Below are 12,071 nucleotides of genomic sequence, written 5' to 3'. Positions count from 1 at the left end.
AGAAGAATCAAAACAAATCAGAATTTCTGGATCTGAAGACAAATTGTGGTATTTAATACATATATTTTTTCTAGGTGGTTCTGGTGTATGGACTGGGTTGAGAACCATTGCTTTGGTTAGATCTAGGCGGCCACTCAGAGCCTCTTCCTCATTAAGTCTCTTCTGTTTTTCTGGTTCTGTGTTCCTCAAACTTTACTGTGTATTTTAATCACCTTGGGAGGGGGGCTTGCTAAAATACAGGCGTTGGGCCTCCTCCCCAGGGGGCCGGGCGTGGAGCCCACAGTTTGCATTTCTGACAAGTTCGCAGGTGCTGCTGGGTGGCGGGACTGCACTTTGCCCAGTGTTGCATTAGCCCCTCACCACGTCAGCCTGCTCCGTGAAGCGTAAGTGGGCTCGCTTCCATCCTATCTATGGAACCATGGAGGTTTTCAGTTTGAATCAAGCTTTGAGATCCTCTCCCAAACACTTCACTTTATAGCTGACGTAACTGAGGCCCAGAGGATTGAGGTAACTGACAATGTCATGGTTAAAGACTATGTGGCTATTAGAATTACCCTCTTCTGCATTCTTTCCAATGGTTCAGAGAAGGGGAAGAAAGAATGTTTGCTTTCTAAACAAATTTTGTCATGGACAACTATCTTATTAATAAATAATTATATTAAATAATAGATCAATTATAGCTACATTTAATTAGTACTTACTATGTGTCAGACACTGTGCTTTAGATACATTATTATAGTCAAGCAAAAACTTAATGAGGCCTTGTTATGTGCCAGGTACTATCCCTAAGTGGCTTTCCATGTATCAATTCATTTAATCTCACAAAACTCCCGTGGTAGGTAACATTAACATCCCCAGCTAATGACTAATGATGAAGAGCTGAAGCAGAGGAGGGTAAATAATTTGCCCAAAGTCACAGAATTAAACACAAGCACTCAGCCACACTGTTCTGCTGCTGTCTTCTCATCTAGTCCTTGTAACAATCTCATAGGATCGTTATTATTGTCCCTCATCATAAAACAGCCAATATCACAGAAAAATTAAATAGGAAGAAAATCAACAGATCCATACAGAGCGTTGCAAACAGTCAATGAATCTCATTACACAACTAAGAAAAATGCCCCTTCCCCACCCCAGATAAACAACCATGAAACAGAAGAAAGCTGCAAAAAAAAATCACTTGAAATGGAACTAAATCGACTCCAGCAAGCATTTGAGAACATTAACCAGTTTTCAAGATACAAGAACTTAGGGGATTCTGCAGCATCCGCATCCCCTGTGAACTTTATAGAAATGCAAATTCCCAGGCTCCACCTTGGACCTACTGACTCAGAAACCCTGGGAACAGAGGCCATCAGTCTGCGTCAACAAGCCCTGCTCAGGACTCTGATGTGCGCTGGATTTGAAAATCACTGATCATTGAGGGGTTGAGAAGGGAAATCAACAATCAATACCTGGGGAGTATTTTCAAATTGCCTATTTCCAAACCACAGCCAGTCTGCAATGTCCCTTTAAGGTTTCTCTCTCTCTCTCTCTCCCTCTCTCTCTCTCACAAACACACACTTACACACGCACACACACAGGCAGAAATTCCCAGACAAATCACTTTGCCCCTCTGAAGGAATCTAAATTCCTCTTTTGTTTGCTTGTGTGTGTGTTTTTCACCCAGCACATTTCACCATCCCCAAGACCGTGTGCAAGTGAGTGCCTTGATCTGGGAACTACACAGAAAATCTTTGCTGAGCAAGAAAGTGAGGATGGGCCTCAAGTTAAATATCTTCTCTCACCTTTAGAAAATGGCAAAAATAAGCAGATGGATTTGTTATATTCACGTTGTTGACAAGATTACCATGAGCGCTACCGGCAAAGGCAGCGGTACAGAGCTTACTTCATCTGCCAACTGTTCTGTGTCTTAGGGGAATGTGTTGGCTCACTGAATGACTGAACTAAGCCATTTTGCAGAATATATGAATCTTGCCTCTGATCCTAGCACTTGATGACTGTGTCTCGGGACTGTGTTCTCCATGTCAGACACTATCTGTCACATGGTAATAGCACTAGCTCCTTTCCGCTCTTTCTCTCCCTATTTTTCTAAGGCTAAGAGAAAGATTCTGTCACTTACCACTAATATTTGAATCTTTCAACTACTTTTCACAATCCAACCTGGAAGAAGGTGATGGACTTCACTATTTTTTAGGTTTTAGTAACGATTTCTCATGCTCGTAGAATTGTACCATAATTATAAGATGGCATTTGTCTACTTGTTCATTTCTATCAGACCAGAGATCTGGAAAGGCATGTTCATAACACATGCAAAATCAACTGAGAAGGGCAATAATACATTTTGTTCTATGCATTTGTTTTGTTCTCTAAAATAACCCGGGAGCCCGTTTTACAAGGAACCCAGTCTGAAGCTAGTTTGGGTCTGACATCCCATTACTTCCACTTCCCTCCTTACATCTTTCTAGTCTAAAGTCCACAGTGGAGATACCTCAGGGCCTCAACTCTACCTTCGTTCTTTGCTTTCCACAGAACACATTTAACATACTCCAGGGATAGTTTTTATTGCTCTCTGTTCCCAGAGCCGTATGGAGCCAGAGGACTAAAAGAACCACATTCTTTTCTAGAGGAACCATATTGGGAGGCTATGATGCCCTAATCTGTGACCACAAATCATCCAACAGCAATGAGTGGCCTCAAAAGGCTAGCCTAAGCTCTCTTCCATTTGAGTATCAATCATCCCTTTGTCTTGGACGTGTCTTTGCTGATATTCTGCATCTTTAGTGGTTTCATAGATTACCAAGGAATGCCTGTCCTCTGGATCCCTTCCTCCCCCTCCCCATGTTTGCTAAAGAGCATATCCTCATTTTTTAACTCCCAACAGTCACAAGAGCAGTGAAGATATGAAGAGGGATTCTCACTAGGTGTGTTTTGAATGATCAGCTCACTCTTCTGCGGTGGAACGGAATGATATCTGGGCTTCACACCTGCGCTCTGCCACATGACGGCCTCATGAGCCCTTCAAAGCCTGTCTCTCCTTGTCTGTAAGCTACTGTAGATTATATCGATTGTGAGACATTGCTGTAAGAATTCATTTGTTATTTTAAACGTTCCAGCTGGGATATTCAATATATATTAATTCTCCCCTTTTTAAATTTTCCCTCAACTTATATCAATAGTAAATATATTTAAGCCTTGGGGTATTAAACATCACAATAAAATTCTAAACCTCAAGGAAACTAGCAATGGCATATGACTAAACTTCTAATGGTAGAATTTTTGTTAACAGTATATTGTAGTTCTTAGGGAAAATAATTCATTTTCCTTTTCTCACTTCTCTAAGCTTCTCAGAAAGCATAACTAACAGCTAGAGATGTGATCTCTACTTATAACCAACCCCTGTTACCTGGTTCAAACATGTCGATATTGCTAAACTTGTGTTTCTATCTAAAAAATTACTGAGTCTCCTGGACATCTTTAGAAACTATATTTTGCATTTTCTATCATTGGTATAAAATTTGAATACTTTTGCTATAGATGTGAATGCTATTAAAACTGCAGATGATTTTTAAATCTCTATAATCCAAGGATTGGATTCTTCATAAGTGTATGTATTCTCTGAGCTTCAACCGATTATGGTCTGAAACTTTTTTCACTATTAAGTCTGAAGACCAGAACTTTCTCTGAGTGTCAGTGTGGCTGCAATTTTGTACTGTGTGCAGCTAATAAGGCAAATGTAATCCCAGGGACAAGGTGACATTGTCAGAGCTAATGATCCTCAACATTACCGACTAACAACCTCAACATTTATGTAGTTGGAGTAAACATAATATTAGAGAGCAATTAAGGATCTACATTTCTCCAGGTTCTAGAGCAGCAACTATGCACCAAGTTAAAAAAAAATGAAATGCAGCTCTCAGATGTTATGAAAACTACTGACTTTCTTTTCCACAAATTATTCTCCTATTCCACTATATTTTGCCCCACATTTAAATTAGCAAGACAATATGCAACTAAAAATTCTGACACTTTCTTGTGTGGGGGGGGGTTTGCCCGCAGAGACCCACATCCGCCATGGATGAAAATAAGCCTACCAAGACATGATCTGCTTGGGGAGGAAAGGTGGCCGATCTCTCAAAGGAGAAGGGCCAAGAGCCTTTTCCTCAATGGGCTTTTATTGGGTTCATTTTGCACAGGAATACAGGTAAAGCTCATCAATCATTGTCAGGCAGTAAGGATCAAACAATAGATAACATACAAAGAACTCTGAGGGCTTATTCTGAGGCAGGGTCAGTTAGCTAAAGGGATATAAAACTTTGGGAAACAAACTCATTTCATGATTGGACCCTTATCAGAAAACTGAGCACATTCTTAGCAAAGCAGGTTTCACAGGATTTTATGCACTCTTTCTTAGGCCTGATTGCCCTGGGAAACCACCCATTTCTGCCCAGGGCTGTACCACCCTCAGGCATTGTTTTAGGTTTAAGTCAGGCAGGGAAGTAAGGCAGCCAAGAGATTAGGAGACTTCTTGCAGACAGAATGAGGACTCAGGCTATATCAAAGCCGAGGGGCGAGGGTACATCACCCCCTTTTTCTATAGCCCCCCAAGTCCTTCCCTGTGGGCCTCTTCATGACCATGCCTATCTTAGGTCATCCTTGAGGAATCTTACCCATCATTGGCTAACTGGTCAGGCTTGGGGCCAAGCAGGGTAAAGTGGGCAGAGGTGGCGCCCCTGCCCAGGAGATAAGCTTTGTCTCCTTAGTGGCTTATTGTCTCTGACTCAGCCTTAGCCATGGGGGGTTACAGCTTCTGAAACCAGGCAGAGTGGTTCCCAACACTTGTGAAATGCCTGATTGGAGAAGCTTCTACTTCAGAATCACCAGCTTCTGTAAAGTCACAGAGAAGGGCGTGAAAGCGAGCCTGGGACTGTCATTCCTAGCTTGTATTGGCCTTGTCCTCTGTAACCAAAGCAGAATTTGTTGATTTTCAGGATCCAGAAGAGCAACAAAAATCACAGAGCAAAAAAATACTCTTTTCTTGGTTCAACTCTCACTTGTCAAACTTTGAAAATGTCACCTCGTGTCCTAACAGTCCAGGTTTATTTTTCCAGTAAAATCTATAGGCCTAGTAGATTGATTTTCTCAGTGAATTTTTGTGTGCGTGTGTGTGAAATCAGATTTTTTAAAGGTAACATCTGAACAATTTCAAGTTGGAGACAATATTTCTATCTGTAACTAAAATCAAAACAGAGAAATAGTTCTTCTTAGTAGCCATTTCTGATTACCACACAATCCCTCTCTGTCTTCCATCTTCCTTCAAAAACACCTTGTATGCATGAGAGAGCAGGAGGCATAAAGTCATTTACCTGAAGGGAAAGCTTATGTGTCATAAAAAAGGCACAGCTTGTCATTGCTGGGAAGGAAGAAAGGCAGGAGAAGATGGGGGCAGAAAAAAGCAAGAGAGAAAGAAAGAGACTGGAAAGCAAAGGGAGAATCATTTTGTTCTGTTGGTATTCTGCTGGGTTTTCAGCTGTCAGATCTGACAAGCCCCGTGCAATATTCAACTCAATCCTCTTCTTAAACTGTTGGGCTTGTATTGATAAAATTAATGCTCTGCAATCAATCCTTTGAGTGTAGATGGATTTCTAGTGCCCAGTTCAGCAAATCTATTAAGGAGAAAGTTAGGGTCTTATAAGCTGCACCTATCAGCTTTTCTTTATTTAGTGGCAGAAACATGACAAATTTTCCTTTATTTCTGGCATTGACAGAATTATTCAAATTGTAAATGCAGAAATATGATTTTAATTTGCTAAATGCTCCTGTTTTGTTTACAAGGCAATTCCAAAGTAGTCATGTTAATGGGCATTCTATTGCCTAATGTGATGAAGGAATGGCACTTTGAATCTCTCCAGAGACCCTGTAACATTTTATACCTGCTTCATCATCATCCATCAATATTCATAGACACATCTATAATTTTCAGGATAACGAACAGAGCTGTTGGTGCTGCAGGAGAGAAAAACTAGCCCCTGGAAGGGCACTCTTATGAGGGAAGTATGGCGTCCTCTTTAAGACCGTCTGCCCAGGTTAGTGTCTCTTCTCCAGGTGTGATTGTCTTCCCACTGTCCACCGCTACCCAGAGCCCATGTCTGCTTCCCTTCCTCTCTGTTCCCCAGACATCTCGCTATAGTGCTAAAGTGATTGTAGCTATCTAATTTGCATGCACATCTTACTTGTTTATAAGAGTTTTTTGTGTGTTCCCCTGCCAGGCAACATGCTTACATACTTGCATTTTGGGGCTTCAATCTAAAGAAGAAATGCAACATTCTCAAAATGGTATTTGCTGATTATAATAGAGCTCAGGGCTAATTCCCAGACCATCTCATATCCATCCACTTGCAGGAAGAGCAACCTTGTTCCACCACCTTTTTGCTGAAATATGAAAAATCAATAACCAGCTTCTCAAAATGACTCTGTACTGGTGAGTCCATCCTAAGCAGCAGGAGCTTACTTCTCAGGTGACACCCTCTGGACAAACACATCAGCCCTTCGTAGCACTGCTGGCAGAAGTCCAGATGCATTTGTCACTCTGACAGCACTGTCATATGAGTGCCCCTCAGTCACTACATCCAACGAAAGGTACAGGTGTTCAGCACAAACAAAGCAAAGCACCTTCAGTATTATTGATGACAGGGAGGGGTACCCTAAAGGAAAAACTGCACGAGCTAAAAGGAGTATCTCTGGGGGCCCACTGGTCATTGCCCTGATCCCTCTGCACTTTGCAAACTTCCTGGCACCATCCCCACACCCTCATTCTCTATTGTCCTAACAGCAGCACAACTGTAGGACCCATTTTAAAGATATCTAAGAAATGCATCCTTCTTTGTCACACAGAGCTTTGGGGCTAAAGAATAAAGCATTTGCAGGCCTGATTATTTTTCACAGAAAGAAAAAATCTGCAGTTACTTGGGAAGCTTTTGTTTTCTCCAAGTCCCCTAGCTTCAGATATCCACTGTATAGACCTGTTTGGTGGCACCGCTTTGTACCGAAGACACTCTTTTGTTGATATTTTTTCCTTCCCAAGTAACTCTGGAACCATCTGGCATGCAGTAAACAGGCTTATGCATTAACTGACTATGCTTAGGAAACCTAGCAGTTAGCAATTAATTTTATCCCTGAATAATGCACTGGAAACGATAATCGATGGGACCAAAAGGGACAGCATTGGAAAAGAGCTCAGCAAACACTGCATGTCTACAGATGTGGAGGTCCCCGTGCATTCACTCAGATCAGAAATCGAATCAGTGTCCGATTATCTCGCAGTTTATGGATCCTAGTTGGTTGCGTAAATGGCAGCCCACTGATCATAAATTCCACACCATCTTCCCTTAATGACCTTAATGGATTGCCATTATTGCTCTGTGCTATCATTCAAAAAAAAGCCCATCTGGTATTCATAAATCCATGCAGAGGAGGGTGGACTTTGACATCTGTAAATGCGATTGAAGAATATCTCCAGTTCAGGTGGCATCAGGAGCTGCTCAGGTGAAACAGGCTTTCCTTCCATGAGTTTCCATAATTTCTGCCGTAGATGCCCACCATCAGGGACTGATGAAGTAAATCATGTTGTTTTGCATGATGAATTGTTATTTTAAAATACATATGCTTAAACTCAAAGGTGATGAAGAGAGTTAAGTGACAGAAGGACAACACAACTACCTCTGTACCATAATCTCTACCATCTAAAAAAACTGCATAGACCCATGGGCAACTAAACTTAACTCTCCTGGTCTCACTTTCTTCTCTATAGTAAGTGTCCTGGCTTGAGGTTCTGCAGAATGCACCCTGATGAAGGAATTTCATATAATATAATGGTTCACTAGGGTACTGACTCCAGGAAGCACAGTGAACAGTGAGAAAGTGAGAAACAGGAAAGGAAAGGGGTGTTAACTAGTGAGTTACTCCAGTGGAAAACTGGAGATAAGTCCTTCTGGAGACCCTCTGAGTTGCCCACTTACCACAATTGTCCACCAGCTTATTTATGTATTAACACATCTCCCTTATTGCTTGCCAGTTGCTCCTGGGACACTTAGTCCTACCCATTTGAACCAAATATGCTTCTGCTCTCCGAGTCCAGAGAGTTGCAGGAGACCATCTGAGCATAAGAGAAACCATCTAGGGTGGGCCAAGAAGGTATAGGCAGGATACCACCAGTATTTGCTAGAAGGTAAATGGATTAAATGATCTCTAATGCCTTCAACCTCTGATAAGTTGTTTAGCAGACAGGGATGGTACTGAATGATCTTGTACTACATTTAGAATTTTATACCATAAGCTTCAAAAGGCAAGAAATAAGTAGGTGGCAGGAAGTTGGTAAAATTGCCATCTTTGTTTGACTTTCCCAGAGATCAAATGCAAGTTGTTTAGCTGGGAGGTTATTCCAGAAAATATAAGGTACAGGAAAATGAGAGAGGTAAGGGATAAATCCAATAAAGAGTGTGCTATTAATTAGTTATTAGTTACTACAGTTGTAAACTAGCCCTCAATCCCACTGGTAGGTTCTGAAAGGCAGTATAGGTTATACCCCAGAGATATGTCTCCGTGAGAGCTGAAGAACCTGAGTGTTTATCCACAACCTTCCATCAGTCATCTGTGGAAAACTGCATCAACTAGGGCATGAAACCCCCAGTATTTCTGGCCTAAGCTATGGGTGGCATACATAATGGGCTTGGGTGGTCAAAGAGCATCCTCAGGCAAAGAGAGCAGGTGCATGGTGTCAGAAGTCAGCCGGATTGCACGGAAATGATGAAGACAATGGGAAGAGTGGAAAGATCGAGAGAACCTATAGAGGAACTTAATTTTTCAAGCCCTCGTGTTATATACAGAAGCATCTGTCGGCCCTGTGATGTATTATGCACACATCCTGTAGTTTGTTGCATTAATCTAGGGAATCCACTGCAGGGCAGGGAGACACAAACCCGAACACATCAAAGCCAACTCAAGGCCACTGCCTTCATTTCAAGGGTCTCCTAATCCCCACAGCTAAGTGTCTTCATCCTCTTCAAACTCTTTCCACGACAGTTCTCTCTACCTTTCATCCAGAACTGATGACACCCTTTCTGATTCTATAAGACAATGGCTGATCTTCCTCACTGTACTGTAAGTTTCCGTGGAGTGGAGCCTCTGTCTTCTCTTAGTGCCTAAAATACAGCACTGCTCCAAGTACTTGTTGCCTTGAATAAACTGTAAAAATTAAGTATGGAAAAACACTAAAAGGAAGTAGCTCTTTAAAATGATATCTATGGCGGGTGCAATTGTTTCTGGTTTTTGTTTTTGCTTTTGTTTTCTTTTATTTTTAACTTTTGTTTTTCATAAAAGCAATATGTGCTTCTTAAGAGGATATGGAAGGTATAAAAGAGTAATTTTGTTTAAATCTTACTCCTTTACAATGATGAAAGCAAGAAAGTAGCCTCCTTCTTCACATCTAATTTAGCCCTACATGCATGGCTGACTCTGCGTAGTACAGAATATCTCAACTCTTGGAGCACGTGGTGATTGTGTGTGTTAAGTTCCAGCTTCTCAAGGGGTTCTTTACCGATTTCCTTCTGGAACTCTCCAGATAACATAGAATACTTCCAAGTATAAAGCCTGCCTGATTTAATTTAGAAGCCAAAATACAGGTTAGTATAGGGCTAAGCTTGAGAATGAGCTTTGAACTGTAATGACCCTCCTTAATTTCAATATATCATTATAACTACCAGTTTAATTTTTCATGTTTTAGAGAAACCTAGGGCTCAATCAGCACATTATTAACAATTAATGGTCAGATTTAGGATGGGATACTCTAATTTTAATAAAAGCCTTCACAGTAAAAGTCAGTGAACTCTACAGAATCAATCATTTATAAGCAGTCTTTGGTTTTCACTGAAATATTTATGAATGATAAAATTATTTTGACAAAGCAAAGTTCAACAGGGAGGCCATTACTGAAAATATGACATTGTTTCATAAAAATTCCTGGTTACAATTAAAATAAGGCAAAAATCTAAGCCAGAAGAAGTGGATAATTCCATTTTAAAATCATCAAGGAAGAAGAGCATCTAATGTGGATATTTACATGATCATATATGCAACACATTCTCAGAGTCAGACCCAAAAAGGCAGCCAAGAGTCAAGTTTGAAATAAATATATGAGAAAATAAAACTGTTCTCCAGTGTCTTAGCAAGCAGATGTTTGGATGTCCCCCCAGCATAAGAATGGCAAAACTGTTTATACACATAAAAAATCAAGTCAACATTATTTTTAATATAGAATTGCCTATTCTCTTGTGACCAACTTGCTACCCTAGAAACCAACAGCATTGTGCTATTCAACACAACTGTAGCAGAGATCATAGCAAGTTAAATTAAGAGTGTGTACATGATGGGCATGGTGAACTGGGCCCACCACCTTGGGCATCACTGGAAGAAAGGGTTGCTTTTCAAGCTCTTTTCTTTCTCTAACATGTGTGTAAAATTAGCTGTAGATGCTGGCAGCATCACCAGACAAAATGGTGGTTCGTATTTGTTTTAATTCACATTCATACAGACAGGAGTCCAGGAGGAGGCCATTGCTAAATGGGCTGAGCACAAATGACTTGCCTCTCACCCCCAGTGTGCCCACAGGTCCACAGGCCCAGTGGGAAACCAAACCAACAAGGCCTTAGTGTTTGGCGAGAACTACTGTTTATTTGAGGAGCAGAATCAGGTGTGGTGAAATGAATCAAACAACCTTATAGGTCAGCAGCTTGGTTTACTTCCTTTCCTGTTTCATCCCATAATATAAAACATATGTAAATAAACTGGAGCCATTTAAACTTTCTGGAACTAGTTTGAATTTACTTACACTTTAACTTTATTGAAACACAGGACTTCTTGACTATGTAGAATGTTAGGAAAAGTAAAAACATTTATGGGTCTGATACATTTATAAATTTTGCAGTGTCCATAAAGTCACATTAATTTAGAATTATTAGGCAGAAGTGAAATACCCAGAATATAGGAATGTTAATGTTATTTTAAGCACATACACATATACATAATATATTATGTAATTAAACTGTTTCCAACAAGAGACTGTGAAACACTCTAATTGTAATATTCATGACACTTTTCTATTTTTAACATTAATTCTATGCCATTAACTATTTTCAAGTGGTCTCAGATACATACAAACAATTTTCTTTAGATTTGGAGGATGATGCTGGCCTGCCTTTATTAGTAATCTGCCTAAGGAGAAATTATTTTCTACAGATGGTACAGAATTTCCAACTAATAGGCCCTACTCAAGTGATCATAGATTCCAAATTAGTAAAACTACAGCATAATCAATATTTATTCTATCTCCAAGATAATTTGTTTCTGGAAGAATAGAGGTCAAATTCCATCAATACAATTACTAATACAAGATTTAACCTTCCGACCTTGTGACAGATGAGTTTGAAGACGTGGGTGCTTGCAAAACTGTGGTGTTTCTGCCAACCCAGAGTGAGCTCTGCCTCCATTTCCCTGTGCCAGCTCCCTCCTGCCCCCAGGCAGGTCCGTCTCCAGCATATTTGAGGACTCTCATTTACAATCCCTTCACAGGCCTCCCTTCCTGTACATTTCATTCAGTATCTCACTGGTGTGGTCTCTTGTCCCTCCTGGGGACCATGCCCCACCTTTTCCAAACCATTTTGGTTATATTCCTTTTTAAAATTGCATTCTATTCATTATGCTTTTACAGTTGTCTCAGTTTTTCCCCCTTTGCTCCCCTCCACCCAGCACCCCCAACTCCCTCAGGCAATCCCCTCACCATTTTTCATGTCCATAGGTCATGCATGTAAGTTCTTTGGCTACTCCATTTCCTATGTACTGTACTTTACATCCCTCTGGTCATTCTGTAATGACCTATTTATAGTTCTTATTCCCCTCACCTTTTCACCCATTCTCCCTTTCCCCCCATCTGGCAACCATCAAAATGCTCCATATCCGAACACAATCCTGACATTGGCATTTCTCTGTTCTCAAATCAGAGCACCCATTGTCTGATG

This window comes from Desmodus rotundus, chromosome 13 (assembly GCF_022682495.2).
Source record: "Desmodus rotundus isolate HL8 chromosome 13, HLdesRot8A.1, whole genome shotgun sequence".
Lineage (NCBI taxonomy): Eukaryota > Metazoa > Chordata > Mammalia > Chiroptera > Phyllostomidae > Desmodus > Desmodus rotundus.
This window is presented reverse-complemented; position numbering follows the sequence as displayed.